Source organism: Cataglyphis hispanica, chromosome 17, assembly GCF_021464435.1.
Source record: "Cataglyphis hispanica isolate Lineage 1 chromosome 17, ULB_Chis1_1.0, whole genome shotgun sequence".
Classification (NCBI taxonomy): Eukaryota; Metazoa; Arthropoda; class Insecta; order Hymenoptera; family Formicidae; genus Cataglyphis; species Cataglyphis hispanica.
The window spans coordinates 2,486,049-2,509,618 of record NC_065970.1 but is presented as its reverse complement, the minus strand read 5'-3'; the positions used below and the strand labels follow the sequence as shown (position 1 = coordinate 2,509,618).

At 36.0% G+C, this 23,570-nt stretch overlaps 1 protein-coding gene across 4 annotated transcripts in view; it reads right to left on the bottom strand.

Moving 5' to 3' along the window:
- Positions 1 to 23,570, bottom strand: part of LOC126855743 (uncharacterized) — a 207,178-nt gene that overhangs the window by 175,428 nt on the left and 8,180 nt on the right. For 2 of the 4 annotated variants that reach the window (XM_050603614.1, XM_050603612.1), the window contains exon 3: positions 11,149 to 11,383. The exons of 1 other annotated variant lie outside the window; for it this stretch is intronic. The gene's annotated coding sequence lies outside the window, so the exon portion shown is untranslated. Of the gene's footprint in view, positions 1 to 11,148; positions 11,384 to 11,694; positions 11,908 to 23,570 lie in introns of those variants that run through there. One more of the 4 variants, XM_050603613.1, reaches the window with a different exon arrangement.

Sequence of the window (23,570 nt, the reverse complement as noted above, 5' to 3'; positions counted from 1 at the left end):
AATAAATAAATAAAAAAATAAATTCAAGAATTTTATTGTCTAAAAAATAATCTTTAGCAATTTTTCATGTCATAAACAATGTCAAGAACAAACGTTCTATGAGAAGCAAAGAATCGATATAATATCCGCGCCTTCGACATCAGGACGCACTCGTGGATACACTAAAATATTCTACTAACCATTACCCGTTAATTACGGGAGTTTCTTGCGCCGGTGGGGGATACCTTCGTTAAAATTTCACTGCACGTAGAGACAGACATACCGTGAGTATCAAACATGTGTGAGTGAGGCCGACCCCAAGCATTTCCAACTTGCAGGCGCGCTCGTTCTCCAACTCGTGTAGAACGATCCACGTATGTTAATATCTCTCTAATGCGGTCCAGCATCGCTCACTTGCACTTCGTTCTACTAGCCATGCGATTCGCCATAGGATTTCGAGATTCGAGTCGAGTTTCGAGCAGCATTTCTCGCTTACTCGCGAGAGTGCTGAGGCTTAAATTATCCGATGTGCGTGCACCAGGCTAAAGGAAGCAATTAAACAATCGGCGCGAATTTACAGGCGACGACAATCGCCGCGATCTCATCGTTTCTGAACGGATGCACAAACCGGATCGAGTATACCACAATTGACGGACCGGAAAGACGTGTCTCGGTGCTTTGTATTGTCCGGATATAGAATTACATACACACGCGTAACCACTTCGTAATGGCGAAGAGCTTTCGGCAAAGAGCTTTGGCCACGATGCAGCGATTGTGTTTCGTGTAAGAGCTTCCGCTTGCTATTGCGAAATTGATTGCGTTTACTTCGTAGATATATAGTGCAATTGACAAAAGCAGCTTGTAAATATAACTATAATGTGTAATAATAGCAATAAAAATATTTGTTGTATTAAAAATGTATTAAAAATTCCCAAATTCTCTAAAAAAATATCTTTATTATCATTTATTTAGTATTGCTCTTTATTTTTTTTAAACGTATAGAAGTAGTATATTTTCCAAGAAAAGTTTAATTTTAAATCACAACTAGTCTTGCCACGTTTAAAGATGTATTTTCGCGCATGCTACGATTTCACGATTGGCCATTTAATCGGCCAATATGGATTCTGCGTTGTTCTCGCCTTTATGTTAGATAACGATATCCAAGGTACCAGGGAATATAAGACATTGCGTCGTGCGCGGTGTTACGTATGTGCCAAGGCTTCGGAAAGCACGCCATTACAGCCAACGCAAACGGCTATTGTTTCCCAATAATACAGTTCGCGGTTCTGTTCTGATAATCGCCATTATCCAAAAGCGAAACAACCGCGAGCTTTCACCGCAAAGTCGTTTCCCGTGCATTTAAGACCGCGTAAAATCTGGACGCTGTGCGCCTTTACGAATCATTGGTGCTCTTTTTTTTATCGTCAACTACTTCAGAGCATTTGCTTTGTAACAATTTTTTTAATTTACACGATCGTAAGCAATAAAGCGCTTTTGTCACGGAGACACTTGTTCCGACTTCCGACAAATTTGCATGAACACGAACGCGCATATCGCGATTACGGCCATTGTCAATCCGAATAGGATCGAGCGCGAATTCTACTCTTGCGATTACATTGCGTTGAGACTAATCCTCATCATCCGATAAATGCTTTTTACACGTACGATCACGACAAACAAAATTCTTACGAGCATCGTCGAACTATATATCGCGAGTTTTATAAATTTATACAATATTAACACATATAAATGCAATGATATAAGTCGGTAAATCCATGACAAATAGCGAGAAATTAATGTGACAAAGTATAAAATTGCAATCGAAATAAATGCAGACAACGAAGCGAACATAAAAAATTCTATTAGCTTCATTTTGCAAAAAGAGATTGCTGAATTATATCGGTATAAATATTCGGCATTTATTATGAGCAGCTTTCATCGCGGACTCTTCATTTTATTTTGAGACAAACATCGCGGAGCATTAATCCAACATCTCGTTATTGCGTCTCTTCGCTATCATCTACCCGCTCATCATCAAATGGGTGCGTCGTTCTCCGAAATTGTGTCCGGAATACGTGGCGATATTCGTGACGTAATATGTAGCGCCCTATTATAATGCATACAAACGTACAGAATAGATGGGCAGCTTGCGAGTCTTCGGCAGACGGGAAATTGAGTGGTACCCCGAAGGATCGCAGGAAACACTGGCAGTCAATCCGAACGAAATGACCGAAAGATATGAAGTCTGCGGTCTGAGTTACGAGATGAGTTTTCCGATTATCCAGCGCGGAATTACGAATAAACCGCGAGACAAAATTGATATAAACTCCATTAAATATATTTTACAAAATCACAAATTACAGGCAAAAATTATATATACAAAGATAAAAGATAAAATATTTTGTATATATGTGAATATATATAATTAAAGCAATAAGATAGAATTGAAAAATGATGCAAAAAAAATGCACTTACATATCACTTTTTCGCATTTGAGATTATATCGATTAAATTACTTGAAATTAATGTTTTTATTACATGGATCACCATAGCAAATATCGTTCTATTCTACCGTTTGCGAATATACGGTTTGTGATTTTTACATATTATTTTGCATATCATATCGGAAAACTAGCAGCAGCCTAGTTATATAAATATCATATATTATATTTTGGTACGTGTTCTCTATATTTTTCCGTTATGGTTCCATATGATGGAGCATCTAAGCATTTCGTGACATAAAATCTCCGAGGAGATGGGTAACTTTATCCTGCCTTGCTCATATAACTCGTATAACCTCGAATATTACGTCTGACAAGGGCAAAATGGAAAAGAAGAATATTTCTTTTGCTTCTTACTTTTGTCACATGTCGCTCTTTTGCAGCGACTCTTCAATGCTCGCCTTTTGCGTTTCTTCGATTCACTAATACTCGACCGGTATACGCGCATCGTATTTCTTTGTGTATTATTCAAATCCTTCGTGACGTACATAGGAAGCATGTAAGAATCTCTCTTTCTTCTTTCGAAATCCGTTCCAATTCGTTTTTCCGAGATTCAATTTCCTTCTTTTGTGAGCACTGCGTGCTGATTTATCGTAACATTTTTTCCTCGGAATTTCATTATTGTCCTCTCTATGAACGCGTGGCATCATGTCACGATTTCAATTATAAACAATGTTCAATAAACTTACATATCTAAATATCGTCGAAATATATAATATCGAAATATGAATAATATATGATATATAATATCGAAATATGAATAATGTAAATATCGAAATGGGAAGGTATAAAACCAGATCCAGAAATTAAAATTAAATGGAATATATCCTTCTGCTGTTTCTTTTAATATTTTCGTGAAAATATTTCGTATTTCGTGAAAATGTTAGTTTGCAACGTACAACATTAATTTTTCTTAAATTCAAATAAATGACTTTATTATCATTTATAATTTTATTGTACGTTACGTGTGACTATAGCTTCGTTTATTAAATCGTCTAATGACATAAATATATTTCCACTCAATGATTATGGCCTAGCTTTACTTATAAAAAATCTAGATACTCTCTTTTTTTTTTAAGAATCCTCCCCTATGTAAGTTCCCTACGTGAATTGTCGATATCAGTCAATAACTTTCCTCGTCGGACTTTCCAGACGGTTTCCGCTAAAAATAAAGTCAGCAGTTGGGCCTTTAAAACCGGCGAGTCGGCATCTCCCATCTCGACTTGCGGGCGGACGAAACACGAGTAACTCACGGCGGTCTTATTTACCGAATCACAGATTCGCGCGATCGTTCTTCTGAGTTGTCAGGTGGGTTGAAAGTTTCGAAAGAAATATTTCTCTTCCCTCTCCCTCGATCTCGCGGAGGAATTTACCCGGAAAACATTTCCTTCCACTTGAGGTGCTCCGCGTCGCGCCGCGACGGGGAAAGTCTTACCCCGCGAATAGGAAGTTCCAAGCACGTCGAGTAAATTATGGAGTCTGAGTAGCGACACGCGTGATTCCCAGTTCGACCCGACGCGTGTGTGCACGAATATACAGGAGGTCGAGGGGCCGAAGGGAACTGACCTGCGATGATAAACGAGCGGCCAGATCGACTGGTCGTAACTTCTTGCGCCGCGCTTTCCTTCCTACAAAACGTTACACCCTGCATCTACGCTACATCGAATCGAGAAGTGGTTCACGTCACCTGATAATTTATTATTCGCGTGGGCGCAGCGTGGGGTTTTTTAGTTCCTGCCTCCGATATACGGGCGATCGTTCACGTCGCGCGCGGCTCTTTACATTCGTAAATTTATGCACCCCGGTGTTCGTATAAATTTAACGGAGATATAAGCAGTTCCTCTTTATGTATTAGTAGAATAAATTGTTAATCTTTTAATACCAATTATGTAAAAAAATATATATGAATAAATGTATATTATATATAAGATATTATGTACGCACACATATTTATACGTCTTTGCATGATGTAGTGAGTATTTTTGACTGACGACAGCATCGTATTGTTAAAAAAACTAAGATGACAGTAGTTTTATTTACGTCAAGAAAAAGTGTGCAAGGAGATTTTACTCTATTATTACATTTTCTTTAAAGGTGTCCTCAAGAATCAAGGAAGACACAATTACTAGAAACTAAAAGGAAAAGAAAAATACTTTATTTCTCAAGAACGTTGTTGAAGGCATTTCCTGATCTTTCAAACGTAAGAAAGTCCTCCGTGCAATTCGATCTCTTTCTCGATTCCATTCCATCACCTCTGTTAGTTCTAACAGCGTTATTTACTACTGTTTTTGTATTTTTCTCCCGTTCAGCGAAGAATTCGCAATAAGAATGACCGTGCTGTAATAAAAGAATATCTTTTGAGAACGTAAATACAGAAACCACTGCAACAGAAGCACAATATTTTCCTCTGCAAGAGTGTAATGACTCGTGTCAATTCAACTGCGACAATCTGTCATACGTCTTCATTCGGCTCTTATGACAGACAACGGTCTTGATATATTCTGTAAACTGCTCGAGAGCGAAGAAAAGAAAATTAAATGAAATATGTAACACAGGATTCTCTATTAATATGTCCCTCATATTAGGCAATGCGAAGAAATTATGTCGCAAACAGCAGTCTGCGAATTTATTTAAATGCGTATGAATGCCCAAATGAAACTTCGAGATCAAAACTACATTTCTATTTTTTCATCAGCAGCGCATATAGTTACACGACTATGGAAAATTTTCGTTTATTTTTCCACCCAAACAAGATTTTGTGGTTTTGGAAAATGTAGGCAATAAATTTGTTTATTCAACAGCAGCAAAATTGTATTTTCTATTATATCCGCAAATTATTTTAATATTCTTTTGCTACATTTGAGCAAAGAAATATTTTTTGTTCAGGACATATACGTCTGAAGTATGTACACATACTTTGTAAACAAATAAATACATTTATAATTGTAATACACAATGCGGATAAACTTGTATAATTTTAGCATTACTATCACAAAATGTTACACGATATACGTGCGATGAAAATTGAAACATAAAGATAATATTGATATGCGCAATCAAACATGAAAAATATATATTAAAATTTTACTTGCTCGATAAAAAAAAACAAGTTTTATATAAAATAGTATAAAATTGATTCAACCATTTCAATAAATATGTTCGTTTGGTCCATAAAAATTTTATCGCGTAATTTTTTTTTTTGAGCCCAATCTGCATCAGAGATGAGTAGATTTAATTAACGCAGAATCGCTTATGGCATTTTATTCTACGTTATTTGATACGTGCACGAATAACGAATTAATCAACAGTTTATAGTTATCCAAGGAGCGCCGATATGGCTAAATTATTTTCACTGATTTACAGTAGAAATTGGTCGAGATTTTGAGATGCAATTTGAACGATATCAGTCGTTTCAGATAACCAATCATGGAACGAACGATGTAATTGTCAAAGTTTTATTCGCACAGTGAAGAGCGTCCGATTGAGCAATCGAGCCTGTATCGCCATTACATCAAACACGATGTCAATAATCGATTGTCAGACTTGTTGTTTATCGTTGATAAACACAGTAATCTATAGTATGGACAGATTGAAAAACAAACTTTACAATATCGTGAATATTGAATTTAATATCGATAGTGAATTGTCAAGAGCGTCGTTTATATAAGTTTTAAGAAAATATAATTTCCATCATTTTCCAGTTAGTTTACCATTAAGTTTGTGCATTTTTAAAAATTGCAAAATAATTTTATTCGAGAATCTATAACAATTTTCTCTAGTCATTAAAACAATTCTTTCAAGAATATCATTCTCGTGCTTGATAACATTACAAAAAAAATTTTGAAAAAATTTGAGAAAAATTATTCTAAAAGAGAAGTATAAATTGTTAATTGACAATTTACGAATAATTGTTCAATTTTTTTCTAACTTTTGTCTGTTTACTTCAAAATATTTCAAAATATATTTGAGTGAGGTTGTATTTCATTTATTATTTTTTGATCAAAATGTAGAATATTTCAGCAGTTAGCAATCAATCGTCCAGATTACACAACAGTCTCGAGAGTCCTGCGAAAATCGGGTCGTTTATAGATACGAGAAGATCGAGTTTATATCGACCGCGGTTTCTATTGGGCGATAAATAAACGCATATAGATATCTCGTATGTGCGTGTGTGTATGTATATATATATATATATATATATATATATATATATGTATATATACATACACATAATGCGCGAGCGTGCACACTGGTGATTATTCTTGCAGCACGTTCGTGGTAGCGGATTGTACATAAATATTCTCATGAGTGCAATAGAATCGACCCCGATCTACGGGAGTACATGCGATCGTACGTGCTGTCGCGTTCAATTGCGACGAACGTTTAGCAAGTGATACTAACACGGCGCGCAAGAGGGGTTAATTTTAATTTCGATCTATAACAGTCGTGTGTGCACATCTCTCGTGTTATAAACGAGGTCATGCGGCTTATCCGGGCGCAATTTAATCTCGATGCTTGCATCAGATCTTTCGCTTCTATATAGATTTTCATTCCTATGTAATTTTTACTATTTTTGCAATGACATATATATATATATCCCATATTTGTGTATTTCACATACACACGCACATGTGCATATATGTATAATATATATTTAGATATTACATGTTTTTGAATTAAATTAAAGAATCAGTGGTTTTATTGTTTGTTTGCGCCATTCAATCTTTTCATTTATACATTTAGAGAACTCTTCATTTATTGCAAAAAAATATCATTTACATCACATCGCGCGCGCATCGAGAAATCACATGGGCGCGACGAATATTTGCTATTGAGCAGGATTGAATATAATGGCACTTGTGACAGAAAGAAGAGAATCACGATCTTTTATGACCGACGACAATTACCCGGATATATGTATGTATAGAAGTGTGATTGTCAACCGCGATTCAAATCCCATCAATTCCCCACCGCACACTTACCGGTTTTCCTATCGGTAAACGAGTGTGAAAAGTATCGCGCGTCGACGATAAACGAATTTGATTGCAGATAAAACGTCGCGACGGTGAACTATAAACTTCCGTTGTCTCTTCCGCGAATAATACCATCGGCGAGCACGAATGGTTTTGCTTATCGATCGATTGTGCTCGCCCGCAATACCTGTGCACCGTCGGCCACGCGGGCGTTAAAATTAAATTACGCTCTCTCGCTCCGGGAGACACCGTCAAGAAGTATGGGCTAGCTTTTTTAAATGGCGCAGAAAATCAATGCCAGATTTTCTTTCTCTCTTTCTCTTCGGTCGCGGAGTTATTGTTCGTCTGGCAATCGATGCAAATCGAATCTTTGGGCGTTATCGAGCAACCCAGTCAGCGATTTTGCGCGGTCATTAAATCTTCCAAGGACGGGATTTTTCCGCCAATCTAGATGAAAGCCACTGAGAGAGCTAACGCGATGAAGGATCTACCGCGATTTATCTACAGATTTCGCACATGAGCGCGATAAAAAAATTTTATGCATAGATTGCAGAACATTTTTCACTTTTTCAGTAGTTTAGAATTTTTATTTATCGAAAAATCTCATTACATCGTAAATTTCGCGTAACTTGTTTCTACATAATCACAGACAGTATAAACTCTATCATATATAGTATAACGAGTGATTCGATATATCTAAAATGACCGAGCGGCGAGCGTTTTTTCGATCTGACTATCGGGTAGTAAATAATAAAAATAATTCACACGAGCGCAATTTATCTCCGACGATTAAACGAATTCCAATGTCGTGATTCGGCGCGCCGTGCATGTTTCGCGGGGAATTTACGGGCCGAGCATAAAACACTCCTTGTAAACGGGCATTGCAATAATTATTACGGACGACGACGGGCGTCGTTTTGCGGTAAACGGCTTTGCGACTCACGTTACTTGCTACAACATATATTCGCGACTCCATGGGGGATCGCAGTAGATCATTATTTAGCATAGCTTTCTCGACATTCACAAGGCGGAAAATGGAGTCGACGAAATATCGGCTTCGTCGGCGCGCGCGACGGCTGATTCCGATGGAAAAGCGCGACGTAGAAATGGTGAAACCGGAAGGTACGTGCCGACCGTCATCGTTGCGTGCGATGAAGGTTTCGTCTCTCCGGCTTGACTGTTGTGAGACAAGCTTTCTGCCTCGACAAGGATTTATTATCATCGACGCGCACCGACGACGCAAAACATGATGAATCGTATTCGCTTCCATGTCACGTGACATCCCTTTCCCGCTCTCTTTCCGTAAGACAGCTTTCTAATACGTTTTAATTAATTGTCGCTCGATTAATTTATCATTATGCCACGTGTTATATGACAGACGGAGTTTAATGCCTGGCTTTAATAGCTTTATTATTTTTAGAAAAGACGGAAGAGGAAAATCAGGTAGCTGTAGTCATATTTAAGACGTTATATGAGAGTATAAATTTTCTTACACAAACATTTACTTTGGCGCCTAATTATGGGGCTATCTGAGATTAAAGCTATATTGAAACTGCACACATAAAGACATGATGATATTATAGTCGATTAATAGCAAAATTCCATTTTATTTTGAAAAAGATTTAGTTAGAAACTATTCAACGTATATCAAGACTGAAGAGAAATGATAAAGAAAGATTAAAGTTGTAATACAAAAAGATATATCTACAATTTTATATATACATTCTCTTCTTGTATCTATATATACATATAATAAAATAAATTTATGATCTAGTAACGAATTTGATAAAATGTTTAGTAATTGAGAAATTGACTCGCACTCTCTTGGGACTCATCACTTACTATGAGTAAGCAATCTGCGATTACGTGTTCGGTTATTATTCCAGGTAACAATCGCGTGTGCCTCATATAAAGTAGTAAATATCTGATATTTACGTACATATAAATAGTAATTAATCAACTGAATTGAGCAATCAAATATTATAAAAAAAAAATTAAGATCAATTTGTTGTAGCAATATTATACAATATTTTTATACATAAATATATAAAACATATTTTATATAATATTTTTATATAAAATGTTATAATGTTAAAATATGCATATATGTAAATGCATGTTGTTTCTCGGTCAGTACTAAATTTCATAATATATTTTTTAAATAATTTTGTTTTAACGTGAAAAGGTAATAATATACCATATAGTTTTTTATAAAATTATGATATGCGGTTAAAATTATATTTGTTTTTGTAACGCTTCAAAAAACCTTATTCTATAATATTATAAAAGATTTAATTTAATTTAGAGAAGTGTAATATATCCACAATATATTTATTATATATATATATATATCATCATTGTCTGATTAAATGATATTATAATAAAAATAACATCAGCTGCAATGCGCGCATTAAAAGGAATGTATTTTATTATGTGTGCACGTGATATGAAAGCTATTGTTTGGATCATATAAGCGCAACAAAACACACATTTGGATATGAAACGTGCGAACGATGAACCTCGACGTTCGGCGTTTATTAATATTTATCCACGTGCCATGAGACCGTCAGAACGGTGTGGCATCCGGACGCGCTCTTATTAAATATTTAATACTTTAATCGCGCGCGAGGTAACGCGACATCGTGGATGTAGTCGAAAAAAGGATTTTGCGGGTGCGAACGGTAAACCTGTGTGTGTGAGTGTCTGTATGTGTATGTAGTCGTCGACGTTAAGCGGATCGAAATGCTATGCCGGTGAGAAAAAAAATTTAATCAAACGTCCCTGTTGTGCGGCCGCGCTTCGGTGACTAATTAATGAGAATTTCAACCCCTGCCAATCCAGGTTTGCTCGCGTAACGATGGTAACGAATTAAAGAGTTTCTAATATCGTCGGCAGCCAATAACAGGATATGATTAATTAAGTCACAGTACTCGAGAACGCGAATGCGCGTTGCAGCGTCTTTCTTTGTGTGTTCTATGTTATCAATGCTTTCTCCCTTTTTTTTTCCATTAATCCGGCACAATGCCTGCTTTTTATGATCAAAACATCTCTAATGATTGCGACTTTAAAAAATCAGGCATAAACATCGGCTTGTCGGCGTCTATTATCATTCGCGGACAGGACAAGACAAGTTCAGTAATTCGATATCGTACGCAATTAAAGTAGTTAAGATTCGTAGTCACACACAATTAAATCTTTTATAATATTATAAGATAAGATTTTTCTTAAAGAATTACAAAAGCATATATAATTTTAACGGCTTTTAACTATTATAATTTTATAGAAAACTATATGGTTTTATAGAAAACTGTTATCTTTTCATTAAAATAAGAATAATTGCTTGTACCAAAAGGATTATTATTAAACAGTGATTAATTACAAATATTGTCCTTTTACCATCATTTTCTGAAACGTACGTGAAAATAGAAAAATCTAATTCTCCAAAAGAATTTGAGTTATATTTTTTATTGGAAAAGAGATGTAAAATCATCGTATACGTGGGACTATACTAGCAAATTTTTCATTGTCCAAAGTGACATCGTGATCGCATAATCGGATTTTATCAGCGTTTCCAAAGTAAATGTAAAAAATCAATATATCGTCGAAGCCTCGACGATATATGATTACTCAGTTTTGCGGCGCGGCGGCGTCTGTGGAAATATGAGAGCACCAGCGTGCGTAGTAATAATTCATACCCGTCATTTTTGCTTTTGCCTCCTCCTCCCACTCCTCCTTCTCCTGCACCTTTTCCTGCTTCTTCTGCGTAATATCACGCTACTGCTCGCAGCCAAGATTTTCTATTCTACGTGTTCATCCATCATCGTCCACGCTACCAGGCTGTCTCGATACGGCCTCTGTTGTGGTTGCGACTCAGCAGTCATATCCGTACGAGATGTTTGAAATAATCTCTCGGCTATATAATGGCTCCGTCTATAAGTAGTTAAAAAATCACTTAAAATGATCTACCTACAAATCTGTCTGGATGATCAAGAGCCAACGAGAATGCTTTTATCAAGAATAAAGGAATAAAGAAATGCTATTTTTGAACAGATTTTATGCTGTGTTGGCAAAAAATATATTCTACAAAATCCAATACTGCTTGCTTTTGTTTGCTAAATTATCCACTCAAAAAATATAAAAGAACGATTGTGTATTTAAAATTGCTCGCAATCTCCGTTCCGTTGAGTTAACGGCAATTTTTTCATAGTCAAATAAAGATAGCGGGAAAAGAATAGACTTACCGCGATTGTCGACCAAGCGGATAAATCATCTCTATTCATCCATCGATCAAGAAAAGCGGATAATCAATATAATAGAATCGTGTCAATGTACGCCACGTAACCGATGGAAACCGAATGTGACTCACGATATCGCGAACGCGCTAATCTTAACTTAATTTCGATCAAATTAACCCGAATTAACGACGAAAGACTACGAGCCCATGACGCACTCGATTTCCACGAAATACATTCGGCAAATACCTCGCGCAACACTCTCAGTAAGCCTCCCGGTATCACGCAAAATGCAACGAAAGCGTCGAATGATATTCCCGCCGATCACATTACGCGACTTCAGTCGAATTCCGGGAATCGAAGCGCGAACGTCAGAGTAGTCGTGACGTCACTGAGGTCGAGACCGAGCGACCTGCGATGTCGCGCGTACTGACAAATTAACCGTAACTTGATTTCGATCAAATTGACTCGAATTAATGACGAAAGATTACGAGCCCGAGACGCACTCGATTTTCACGAAATCTATTCGGCAAATATTCTCGCGCAACACTCCCGATAAGCCGCGAATCACACACAAAATTTAACAAATGCGCTAAAAGCGACGAATGATATTTCCGCCGACCACATTAGGCGACTTCAGTCAAACCGCGGAATCGAGGCGCCGCCCAACCCCAAGCGTCAAGCGCCAACCGTCAGAGTATTCATGACGTCATCAGTCGAAACCGAACGATCCGCGATGTCGCGAGCGGGCGCGCTAACAAATTACCAAACCACAACTTAATTCCCATCAAATCGAACTGAATTAACGATGAAAGATTACGTACTCAATTTCCCCACGAAATCCGTTCATAAATATCTTTGTGCAAGTCGCGAATCGTTCAATATTTATCTCGCGAACGAACGAAAAAGCGTCAATCCCACCGACTACATTATGTTAGGAACGTGGAATTGAAGCGCGGACTGTGAACCGTATGCTACTAATTTCGGTTCAGTTCCGCTGCAAATTCAAGAAGAAGCGGAGGAAAACGACGGCGTCCATAACGAGATACAACGCGCATCGATCTATAATTTGATCTATAATTCTGTCGTTCCGGATCAAAACTCTGTTTGCACAAAGCTAAAGTGCAGAAACCCGGATTCTCGAGACAGGTATTCGCGCGATTTTATTCCCGAGCGGAGAGTATTGACGAATCGAATCGAAACGGTCCTGTTTACAGAATGCGTAAACGAATTCCAGTAGTTCTCATTTCTCAGTTTCGTTTTTCAGGCTTTATCAAGGATGGGTAATCTGATACCAAGCAATGAAAGAGTGTGTAGAAAGAAGAAACGTGTTTTAACAGTCTCCGACGACACTTTTAACTTGGACAAGATGAAATAATCTGTATTTCTTCGGTTCTATAAAAGTTTATACGATTTCGGTTCCAGTAACTTGACGGCGGTGAAATTACTAACCTTAGATTAATATGTAAGAATAATATTCTTAATTGTACATTATTTTCTGTATATGATCGTCTTTCTCTTTAATAAAGCATATATATGTGTATATTACATTGAGGCGCGCTATATATCAGAAATCTAATATATATATTATTTTTCTTACAGGATTATAATATATTTGGATATACAATAATATATCGTCTCAAGGAGCACGACAAACGTCTTTATTCCAAGCAGCCGATTCTATTTTTACATTTCTATGCAATGTGAATTACGTGGATCAAAATTTATCACAACTTGGACAATCGAATGTATATCGCGCTTAGAAAATACAGCCTGTGGCACAATAGCAGTCGCGATGGCTTCTACGACTCCACTCGTTATCCCAGTTCGCATGGAAGGGTGCATACGAAATTAATTTCTTGCGCTTGTATATGTACGTACAACCGATCGATCGATAACCTGAAGCCAGAACCAACGGCAAAGTGCACTGAAACGACGCGTACGCTCTCGATAAATTATCAAAGACCTGCCACGAAATGACATCGAACGACCACCGTATTCCGCGGAATACCATAATGGGCCGCGGAAAATATGACTTCGCTAAATGGAACAATAAATACGTTTCGCACCAAGAAGATGCTTTTTAAACAGCCGATGCCAATGTCGCTTTGATAACGCCGACAAATTAACGCAAAACGATTTATGACTTTTAACACGGTTAATTGGCTGAATTAATTTGATTGCGACCATTGAATTAAAAAAGCTTGCGGTGGAAGAAAAATAATAAATCAGAAAATTTGTCATATTAAAAATTGTCGCATCCATTTATATCTCTAACAGCCAATTATGTTATGCGACATAAAAAAATACATCTATAAATAAAAATGCAGAAGGTATTATTGTATTAAAGTTATGTTAATGTAATCTGAATTATTTAAAAAATAAATCGCGAGAATAATTACATTGTTATCGTATTTTTTAGGTAAAAGGATAAACACGAAATTACAGCGTCGCGTCCCTGGAGTAAAAAAAGGAATGATTATGAATATTTCAATAAAGCGTCCCTCCCCGACAGGGATTACGACATGACAGTTTTACATCATCTATCGTGGATTCCTGATGGTATATAGATCTTAAGCTGCGCAGATGGATGGCAGCTTGGAACATCACGTTGCAGCGATGTTGAGCTTCAAATAATTCAGCGAATCAGTTTTGACAGGTATGTATTAAGTACTTTAACTTGCTGTCGTGTCGTCAATTTTTTTCTCATTTTCGGATTGAATAAGGTGCGCACGTGAAAGTATCCTAAAACAAATGTACGTGATAAATCATGAATATTATTATTTCAATATTATTACATTAATTTATAATTTTGTTGTAAATTTTTATTATAAACAATATTCTACAAAGATAAACAATACCATACAGTATCAAGATCTTGATTGTCGCGAGTATGATCGCAAAAAATTCTATTTCACGACATATATGTAGCTTACAATATGCTTTTATGTGAGCATTGTATAGAAAATTTACTTGTGCGCGCGAAAAAGTGTGCTCTCCATAATTCGCATGGTTAAATCGACTTTATCTATCGGATAACGATAAAATTTTGTTTACTTTTTTATCAAAGTATATTTAATTTTTCTATGTGTAAAAAATGGAAAAATATAAGCCGTTTTTTATTTGTATTGCGCATGATAGTATTTTTATTATGATTTAACTAACACTGTGTCAATATTACACAGTTTCGGCGTTGTTGCTTCGATGGTTATGATACGTCGAGGAGGATTTTAAATCAATTGACGTTTTGTTCGTTTAAGATGTTCAGACACAAAACGTTGCATTTTCGTGGAAACAACCGCGCTAAAGTAGAACGCCAAGAGTACTTTACTTGAGGTAAATGAAATCTTGTGCATTACGGAACAGAGTATGAAACAGTACATGTCGTAAGTAGTAGAATAATACTATTGTCGACAAGTTGTGAGACTTATTATGCGATGGCATGCTTATTGTTATAATTCTGCGAAATAGGAAAATCTGTCAGAATTTCAAACTGTCTGCTATGATACGCTCCGAAGATTTTAATGTAATGACAAAAGAATCAGAAGAGAAAAGATGAGTGGCATAATTAGAAGAACTTCTACATTTTACCGACTTATATATTATACGAAATATCATATTATTTGAAAGTAGACTGATATTTTGTGATAAGATTAATTGACGCTTTCCTTTTTCTGTAAAAATTTGAAATTAAAATTAGGAAGGAAACAAGAAGAAAATATTATCACTGAATTTTTTGAGCACATTTTTTTGAGCTGAAAATTATTTTATTATACATTAATAATATTATCGTAGTTTTATCTTAGGCAGAAATCATTTTGAATAGCATTCAGTGATTTCCATTACATTTTTTTATCGATAGACAACGGTAAAAAAAAAGAAAATAAAATGCCTTTCACTTAATGCCCAGTTTCTAATCGATTTACGGAGGACACGAGTAATTGTTTCATTTTGTTTTTTTCGTAAATTTTAAATATTATATTTAGAACAGAATTGCACGTCCAACATCGCCGTTCGCGCCAACGGTGACGAGGGCCGCAAATTTCGTTAGAGAACCGAGGATGGCGCGTGATCATGGCTGAGTTTCCAATTTGCGAAATTACCCGTGAGATCGTGCATTTATGAACCAAGATAAACGACCAAGCAAGTATCCGATACGTTGGCATTGATCATCTATCCTAATCAATTCGGATCGGTGTCTTTTTCTTTGTATATTCTCTCTATCTCGTGTATGAACCGACTCTTCCTAAAGTAGTTATTTATCGTATCAGAAAGATGTCTGTTATGAGACGATCTGTACTAACGTATTATATCTAATGACACCGCTATCTATTTTCAAACATGTAGTAAACAGAAATGTTTAATAACGTCACATCTCCATACGCTAATTCGCATTTTATGCTAAAGCACTCATTACAATCCGTTAAGCACGTTGCATTGTACGATATATTCATGATATATAATACATTGAAAGCCGGACAAATTGCGTTCGAGGGAATTTCAGTGTACTTGAGACGAAATCTGGATGCAAAACACACTCGGTAAATGCACTCGGCGATTACGGAGAAAGAGCAAAAAAATTGCTAAATCTCGAATAGTTCTCAGAAACATCATATACGCAGTATTATTGATTGTCTCTCTCGTTGATACGCGGCACATTTATACGTACGCGCGTATTATTTCTGCTCTTGAAGAATATCCAGTTTAGTTTGTTGAATTGTTTAAATCATGAAATAATAACGCAGACGGTTAGGAAATAAATGGCTCCCGAGGGAGCTAATTGAATTCCAATAAATTAACGATATCCAGGCATCGAGCGACAAAAATGCACGAATTTTACAACCAAACCGATATTTCTTGCTACAAAATTTCGTTACACAGAATCGCGTAAAATAATATCGTAAAAGCTGTTTGACGAGGAAAACAACAGCTGTCGACGTAATCGATTTGTTGAGCGTTTAAAAAATCGGCTAATTGATCAAGCTGAAAATGATACGCTAACGATACACTCGTAAAAATCTCGTTGTTTCAGAGGGGCGGAATCGTGAAAAATGTACGGTGCGTTAACAGAGACGAAAGCGCCCGATAAACAATTTGGCAAATTGGCTCGCGCCGGATTTATCGAACCGGCACTGACGCTAATAGCGCGGTCAGTTTGTAATTTGGTAATGGAACGGTCTGATAACGAGTTCGTGAGCAGATTTTAAAAACTACCAAGTAGAGTTCCTATATCGGCCGTAAACGTAAAACCGCGGATGAAGCATACTGTTCTATAGTGACATGTGTATTTTTAATATCGTGAATCGAAGTAACGCTTTATAAACATACATTTCATTAAAGCTGTGTATGCTACATATGGAAATAATATAAGTTATATGAGAACCGTCTATCATATCCATTTATCGCATTGCATTTATAAAATGTTGCATAAAGTCCGAAATGTGTTATACATTTTGCGCTTTTTTGCTTTGATTCTCCATTTTCACATATAAATTAATTTGTTACACATTTTAACGAGACATGCAGCTTGCCAACGAACTAAATAAGAGCCTGATTTATACAAATACATACCCGCAAAACTGAAAATTGATCGAGTACGCCTCATCAACATGCGAGTCCGGCCGCCTTTGCTTAAACGTCGTTTTCAGCGATACAAAAGTTCTAATTGAGTCTTCAGTCTGGACTCCCTAACTTCTATTCTCAAGTTCACGCCCGTCTCTTGAAGAGATAGGGAATTTAACAGGGATGGGAAAAAAACCTGCAGTATGGCAAGCGCCGACGGCTCTTTGTTGTCTGCATGTCCATTCGAGAGAAGGGACGAAACGAATTTGAACCCCGAACTTTCTTGGCTTCCATTAGTCATCCCTGTCGAGTATCCTCGCTTTCCCTTTTATACGTGCGCTCCATCAGTTCTTTAAGTCTTGTCATCAGACAACGTCTAACGCGACTGCTAAACTACGAAAATGTATTTTACATACGTTTATTACTTATATAAAATGCTTTCTTTCTGCCTCAAGTCATTTTTCAATATCAATATAAATAATTTATGTAGTGTAAATAAATTGAACTTTATTTATAACTTTTACTTAATAAATTAAGTTTTATTTACTTTAATTTATTATTTTTTGTTTTATTTTTAATTTTATCACATTCAGATTTGTACTTTATAAAGCAGAGCGAGAAAGTGAGCTTGCGATGTTGTGGCTAGAATTAAAAGAAGAATGTTCGTGATCTTTGAGAAATGGAATAAAAAAAAAGTTTATCCCTTTACATTGAGGAAAGAATTAGAAAAACAGCGCCAACTTTTCATTTATGCGACTTGTTTCACTCATCGCGTGACGATAATTAGTCCGCCAATTAAAACTTTTCGCCGCTTTGAAAAGTGGAGACAGGCTATATTGACTCTCTTTCAGTTTCTCTAAAAATATTCCCAATAGCTTGTGTTTTGCAACATTTGTGAATATTTCAAAGTTAGCTATTTCAATCGAGTGCAACTTATAATTATAACAGTTACCTCCGTAGATTAACTATTTTCTCACACAATTACATTTTTTATTATCTTTCATATTTACTTTAACATTTCGGCTATTTGTGTAATATTCCCTTAATATAATATCTTTTTGTTATGATATCCGTTTATTTAGACATACTTACTGTCTATTATATAATGGTTATTATAATATATATATATATATATATATATATATATATATATATATATATATATATATTGTGCAATCTATATTAATTGTGTATTAAAACTATCTTAGATGATCTATTTTTTACGACAAAATTCAAGACTAAAATAAATTTATAATTTAAGTATGCCACACATATATTTAAATATAAGTTTTTACATTAAAAAATATTTTACAAATATGTTTTTTTTTGTACATGTATTCTTTAAACATTACAGAATACAATAAAATTATAAATAAAATTTTGTCCCGCGTGAATTTTGTCACAAATTGTAGATTTTATTTAACAGATTTTAAAGATAGATGCTTTTACAAAAAAATAATATTCTCTTACTTTAATTCGATCATTCACTTTGTATACAAAATACACGTTCGCGTAGAATTTATTCTCATCTTTTTAACGACATGTAGATGTATTTTTTCACGTCCGCAAACAACGAATGAACCTTTATGATTTTACACAGACGAAGCACGGGCATCCATCATTCACGCTGCGAGCCGTAAGAAAGCCTTTTGTATGTACCTGCGAGCCCATTCTCATCATGATCAACGTATCACCCTTCGATCGTCATTAATGTCGGACTTGTCAGGTACGTCAAAGTCTTCCTTTCGTCATTCGTCAGTCACCGCGTTTTGTGTTTGCCGAACATATCTATTTTATGTCAGAGAAAATTCAACGAAGCATCTCTTTTGACGTATCGAATTCATTTCATATTTACGAGCTGTCAATCACAATCGATTAAGAGCAGAATTCAACTTTTATAGTAATAATATATCGAAGTTATATAAGCATAATTGGCAGCGCCAATCGCGGAAAGAGAGTTCAAAATTTATAAAATATATTTTTCGCGTGCGAGACCGGTCAGAGGCATTAATGTACGCATATCAATGAATATAAAAATGTAATATATCGAAAAACGGATAATTATGCAGAATGAATATTTTGCGAGTGTATTTATTTAACTTATCCTCTTTTTAGCAGCAATATTAAGATAAAATATTCAAATTGGAAAGATAAAATACTCGAAATGGAAATTAATGTTTCTTTAAAAATATATTGATTAATTTTCTGACAAGTGAACATTATTTAAAGGATAAGAATTTATCATATAATTGTAAAATCTTTGTACCGGCATTGACCGTTGCAAACTCGCAATATGTGCACATAAAAATATTAAAGTTAATGTTAGCTCACCGTAAAGTCACGTGATATTAGATGGAAGATTTCCTAATACTTGTCCTACTTTGAGTAAAAAAATACAAGTCATAAACGTGCAAAAGAGAAAGATGAATAAACTTTTATAAAATACAGCAAAGTATATGAGAAAGTGAATGAGGTTTATATATAGTTGATGCGTTATAAAAAAAACGCTATTATCACGAAATTCGCACATTATAGCACAAATTTTTACTTATCAAAATTATATACATTGGTATACGCTGAAAATATTATATTAGCCGTCATATTGATTATATTCATTTTAATAATATTTGCAATATAAAGATAAAGTTTTGCTAAATTTAATAAAAATACATGACCAGTTAAAAACAATACGACTTAATTATTAATAATTATTATTTTAATTAATATTTATTTTAATAATATTTGCAATATAAAAATAAAGTTTTGCTAAATTTAATAAAAATACATGACCGGTTAAAAACAATACGACTTAATTATTAATAATTATTATTTTAATTAATATTTATTTTAATAATATTTGCAATATAAAAATAATATATAAGTTTTGCTAAATTTAATAAAAATACATGACCGATTAAAAACAATACGACTTAATTATTAATAATTATTATTTTAAATAATATTATTTATAGATATCCTTAAAATAACATACGTATTTATTAAATACTATTCGTGTATCATGGACTTGATTCGGATGCAACACGGTAACCGCGTCTGCGTCTGAAATTAGGCGCTCCTAAAACCCTAGGGCAAATTACCAGACGGCGTCTTGCAGAAACCCCGACGGGCTTATTAAATCTAATCAGTCTAATTTTGTACGCGTCTTATCCCCTCGGCGAGACATAGACGGCGTTCGTCCTGTCTCCACTGATCTCTTCACTGTAGTAGCGCGTCGCGATTACACTTATAGTACATTAACGTCAACTGTCGTGTTGCGCGAAAATCCCTTCGATTTTCTTTCGTCCGATATTGAGATTGGCACCTGAGTTTTCTCTACTGATTGACAGAATTAATGAAGATTGAAGTATTAAACAAATATATTTAAAAAGAGGATAGCGTTTAATTAGCAAAATTAAATTTACTTGAGGAACGCTTAAAAAAATTTGATGTTGATGGTAGATATTAATTTCACGATACATTTATTTGAGATTTATTTTTTTATTCTAATAAAAATGAAATGTTCATCAAATGAGACACAGGCTATTCTCGAAATTATTACGAATATGAGAACATATTTGATCATTAAACGTTCAATTCAATGGTGACCATGAAAATTCATGCGCGACGATCAAACTCGCGAATGCAAATCTGAGCAGTGTAGGTGATTAAAATTTTACATAGCGCCGTAAAACATCCATATCCGCCGATAAAAGTTGGTGGATACAGTACTATTCTTGCGACAGATAGAATGAAGCGATCTGGATTTACAGGCACTAAATATCTTGAGCCCTAGAAAGCGACGGAAAACTTTTACATTATCTTGCGCGTAAAGTTTTACGTATTCCACGAGCATGAATTCCAATCTATTAAGGATCGCGTGCACAATATCGGTCTTCTTGAACAAAAAGGAGGGAAAAAAGACCGGAAGTGATTGCACGTTGTTTGGAGCATTGTGTACGGATAAAAGGCTTCTCTCTCTCTCTCTCTCTCTCTCTCTCTCTCTCGAAAAGAATCTTATTCTCGCGCAACAGCAGCCTTGCTCTCGCGAAAACTCGAATCGATCGCTCACGTGGAAGCGAGCGCTCACGAGCCATGCGATTTGCATCGAATCGCGCGACCCGCATTATTCCGGCTGTGTGTACGTATGTACGTGCGACATGTTTCATTTACATGATGTGTCACGCCGGCGACACGTCGGCTGGCTGTTGCGGAATTACGCGTGCCCCCGCGTACAACGACCGCGGCGCATATCATAAATCTTTTATGACTTCCAAATGCCATTCGCGGAATTCATTACCTGCCACGCGCACGATCTGTGCAACCTCCCTCCCCCCCCCCTCCCTCCTTCTCGTCGCGATCGCGTCATTTAAGAAAATGCATCGCCAATCAATTGATAATTCATTCCGCGAGTCGCATTATTGGTTTCATTTGCCCTTATATTACCGCGACGATCGATCAATCGGAAATGCAACGGCTGACAGGTGAAATCCGACGGTGGCACGTAGTTAAAGTCCTCGCGATATTACTTTTACTATTCATCGATAAACGTCCGAATGTAATTTGCGGAAATTCGAAACTTCCAGACACCCCCGTCAGTCACATGAATTATCGAACTTTGGAAAGCGAGCGTTCAATGATTCATTCTGACACACGAGTACCTCGATAGATTCTACCTAAACGTTTCTTCGACGAACATCTAAATTTCCCTCAAGCAGACAATGATTTACATCGGCGAGATCGCTTGCATCTCGCAGCGAGTGAAATGGTCGCGCGTCCATCGAGAACGTATCCGAAACGTAAACGTTTGTACGGAGAGAATCCTCGCGCCGTCGACTGTATATTATGCAGATATCTGGGCAGGAATTATTGCCTGATATCGCGCGGGCAAGACTGGCATGTTGTATATTATTCCATGCGTGGTCTGTTTGATGGTAAATGATGGCCCTGCGAGCCGCTGTCGCTCGTTTCCGAGCATTGCACGGTACAGCGCGCTGTATCGATGCGAGATACGCGGTACCTTCGCTTATCTAATCGTCATTGTCGATAAAATTTGAAAATTTGAAAATTTTAATAGAATAAAATCTTCAGTTTGAAGGGACAAAAAGATTTGTTGTATTTCATCTCTTCCAAGATATATATTTATGATTGCGTGACATCGGTTGTTTCAATTTCAATGTACTGAATTTATTTCGCAAATTGATTTTCGAAGACGGGCTTTTCTCGTTCGTCGCCCTCGTCGTCATCCTCGTATGCGTTAGCGGATTCTTTCTATGCATAAATTTTTCATGAGCGCGCGCGTTCAGGATCAGGCGTGTCGCGTGGAGGAGAATCTTTGAGATACAGCCTCATCGCTTTCAACGGGAAAGTGCGTTTATCCTTCTGACTTATACAAAAACTCACAAATCCCCGAATTTGTTGGATACGATATCGATTGGCTTTCGCAGTTAAGGTACTTATACGTTGCAATTTTTCGAGAACATCCATTGACTTTTCTTGTGTTTAATAATAAAACTGTCAGCGATAAAATTTCTATGAATTGAAGTCCAATGGCGTGTACGCATGAAAATAATTTGCGTAAAAACATCATCAAGTGATTACGCGCTTAATGAACGGTAAGTCATTGCGCGAAAATGGACGAGATTCGTTCGCCGGGTTAATTAACGCCATTCCGCGTGAAGCGGAAAAAAGTTCCTACGGACCTTCCTTTCCTTTCTTTTTTCTCCACACCCAAACGCAACGAGGACTCCCTATGTAATCATCATTTATGTCGACAGAAGTAGAAAAAGCTAGACGGGGAGGGGAACGTGAAATAATTCAACTGGCGCCGTTCACCCATTCCGATTCTCCCCTTGACACAACCAGTTTTCGAGATTCATTGTGTTGCGCAACTACAGTGGCATTGTGCAGCACTTAAGAGACTTACATATGTATACTTATACATATAGTTTACATATAAAAACTTTAATTATTACATTTATTGAGATTTATTAATCACGTTTTTTTGCACATACATCAGGATATGATATTTATTATGTTTAAAATTTTTCAGTTTTATATGTATATTGCTAAATTTAAATTAAAAATTATTTCTGTAAATAATAATTTACAAAGAAAGTAACTGAAAGTTTGACTAAGAAAGACAAGCTCATCGTGAGTGCGGCTTTAACGATACTTCTACACTGTATCACAAATTGTGTGTGTGTGTATATAGTTTGCACAAATCCTACATTAACCGAATTAGATTAATCCGTTGCAGCCAGATTCTCTGTCGAATTGTCCTATTTGCTTCCCAATTGGTGTACCTTCTATGCGCAATTCATATT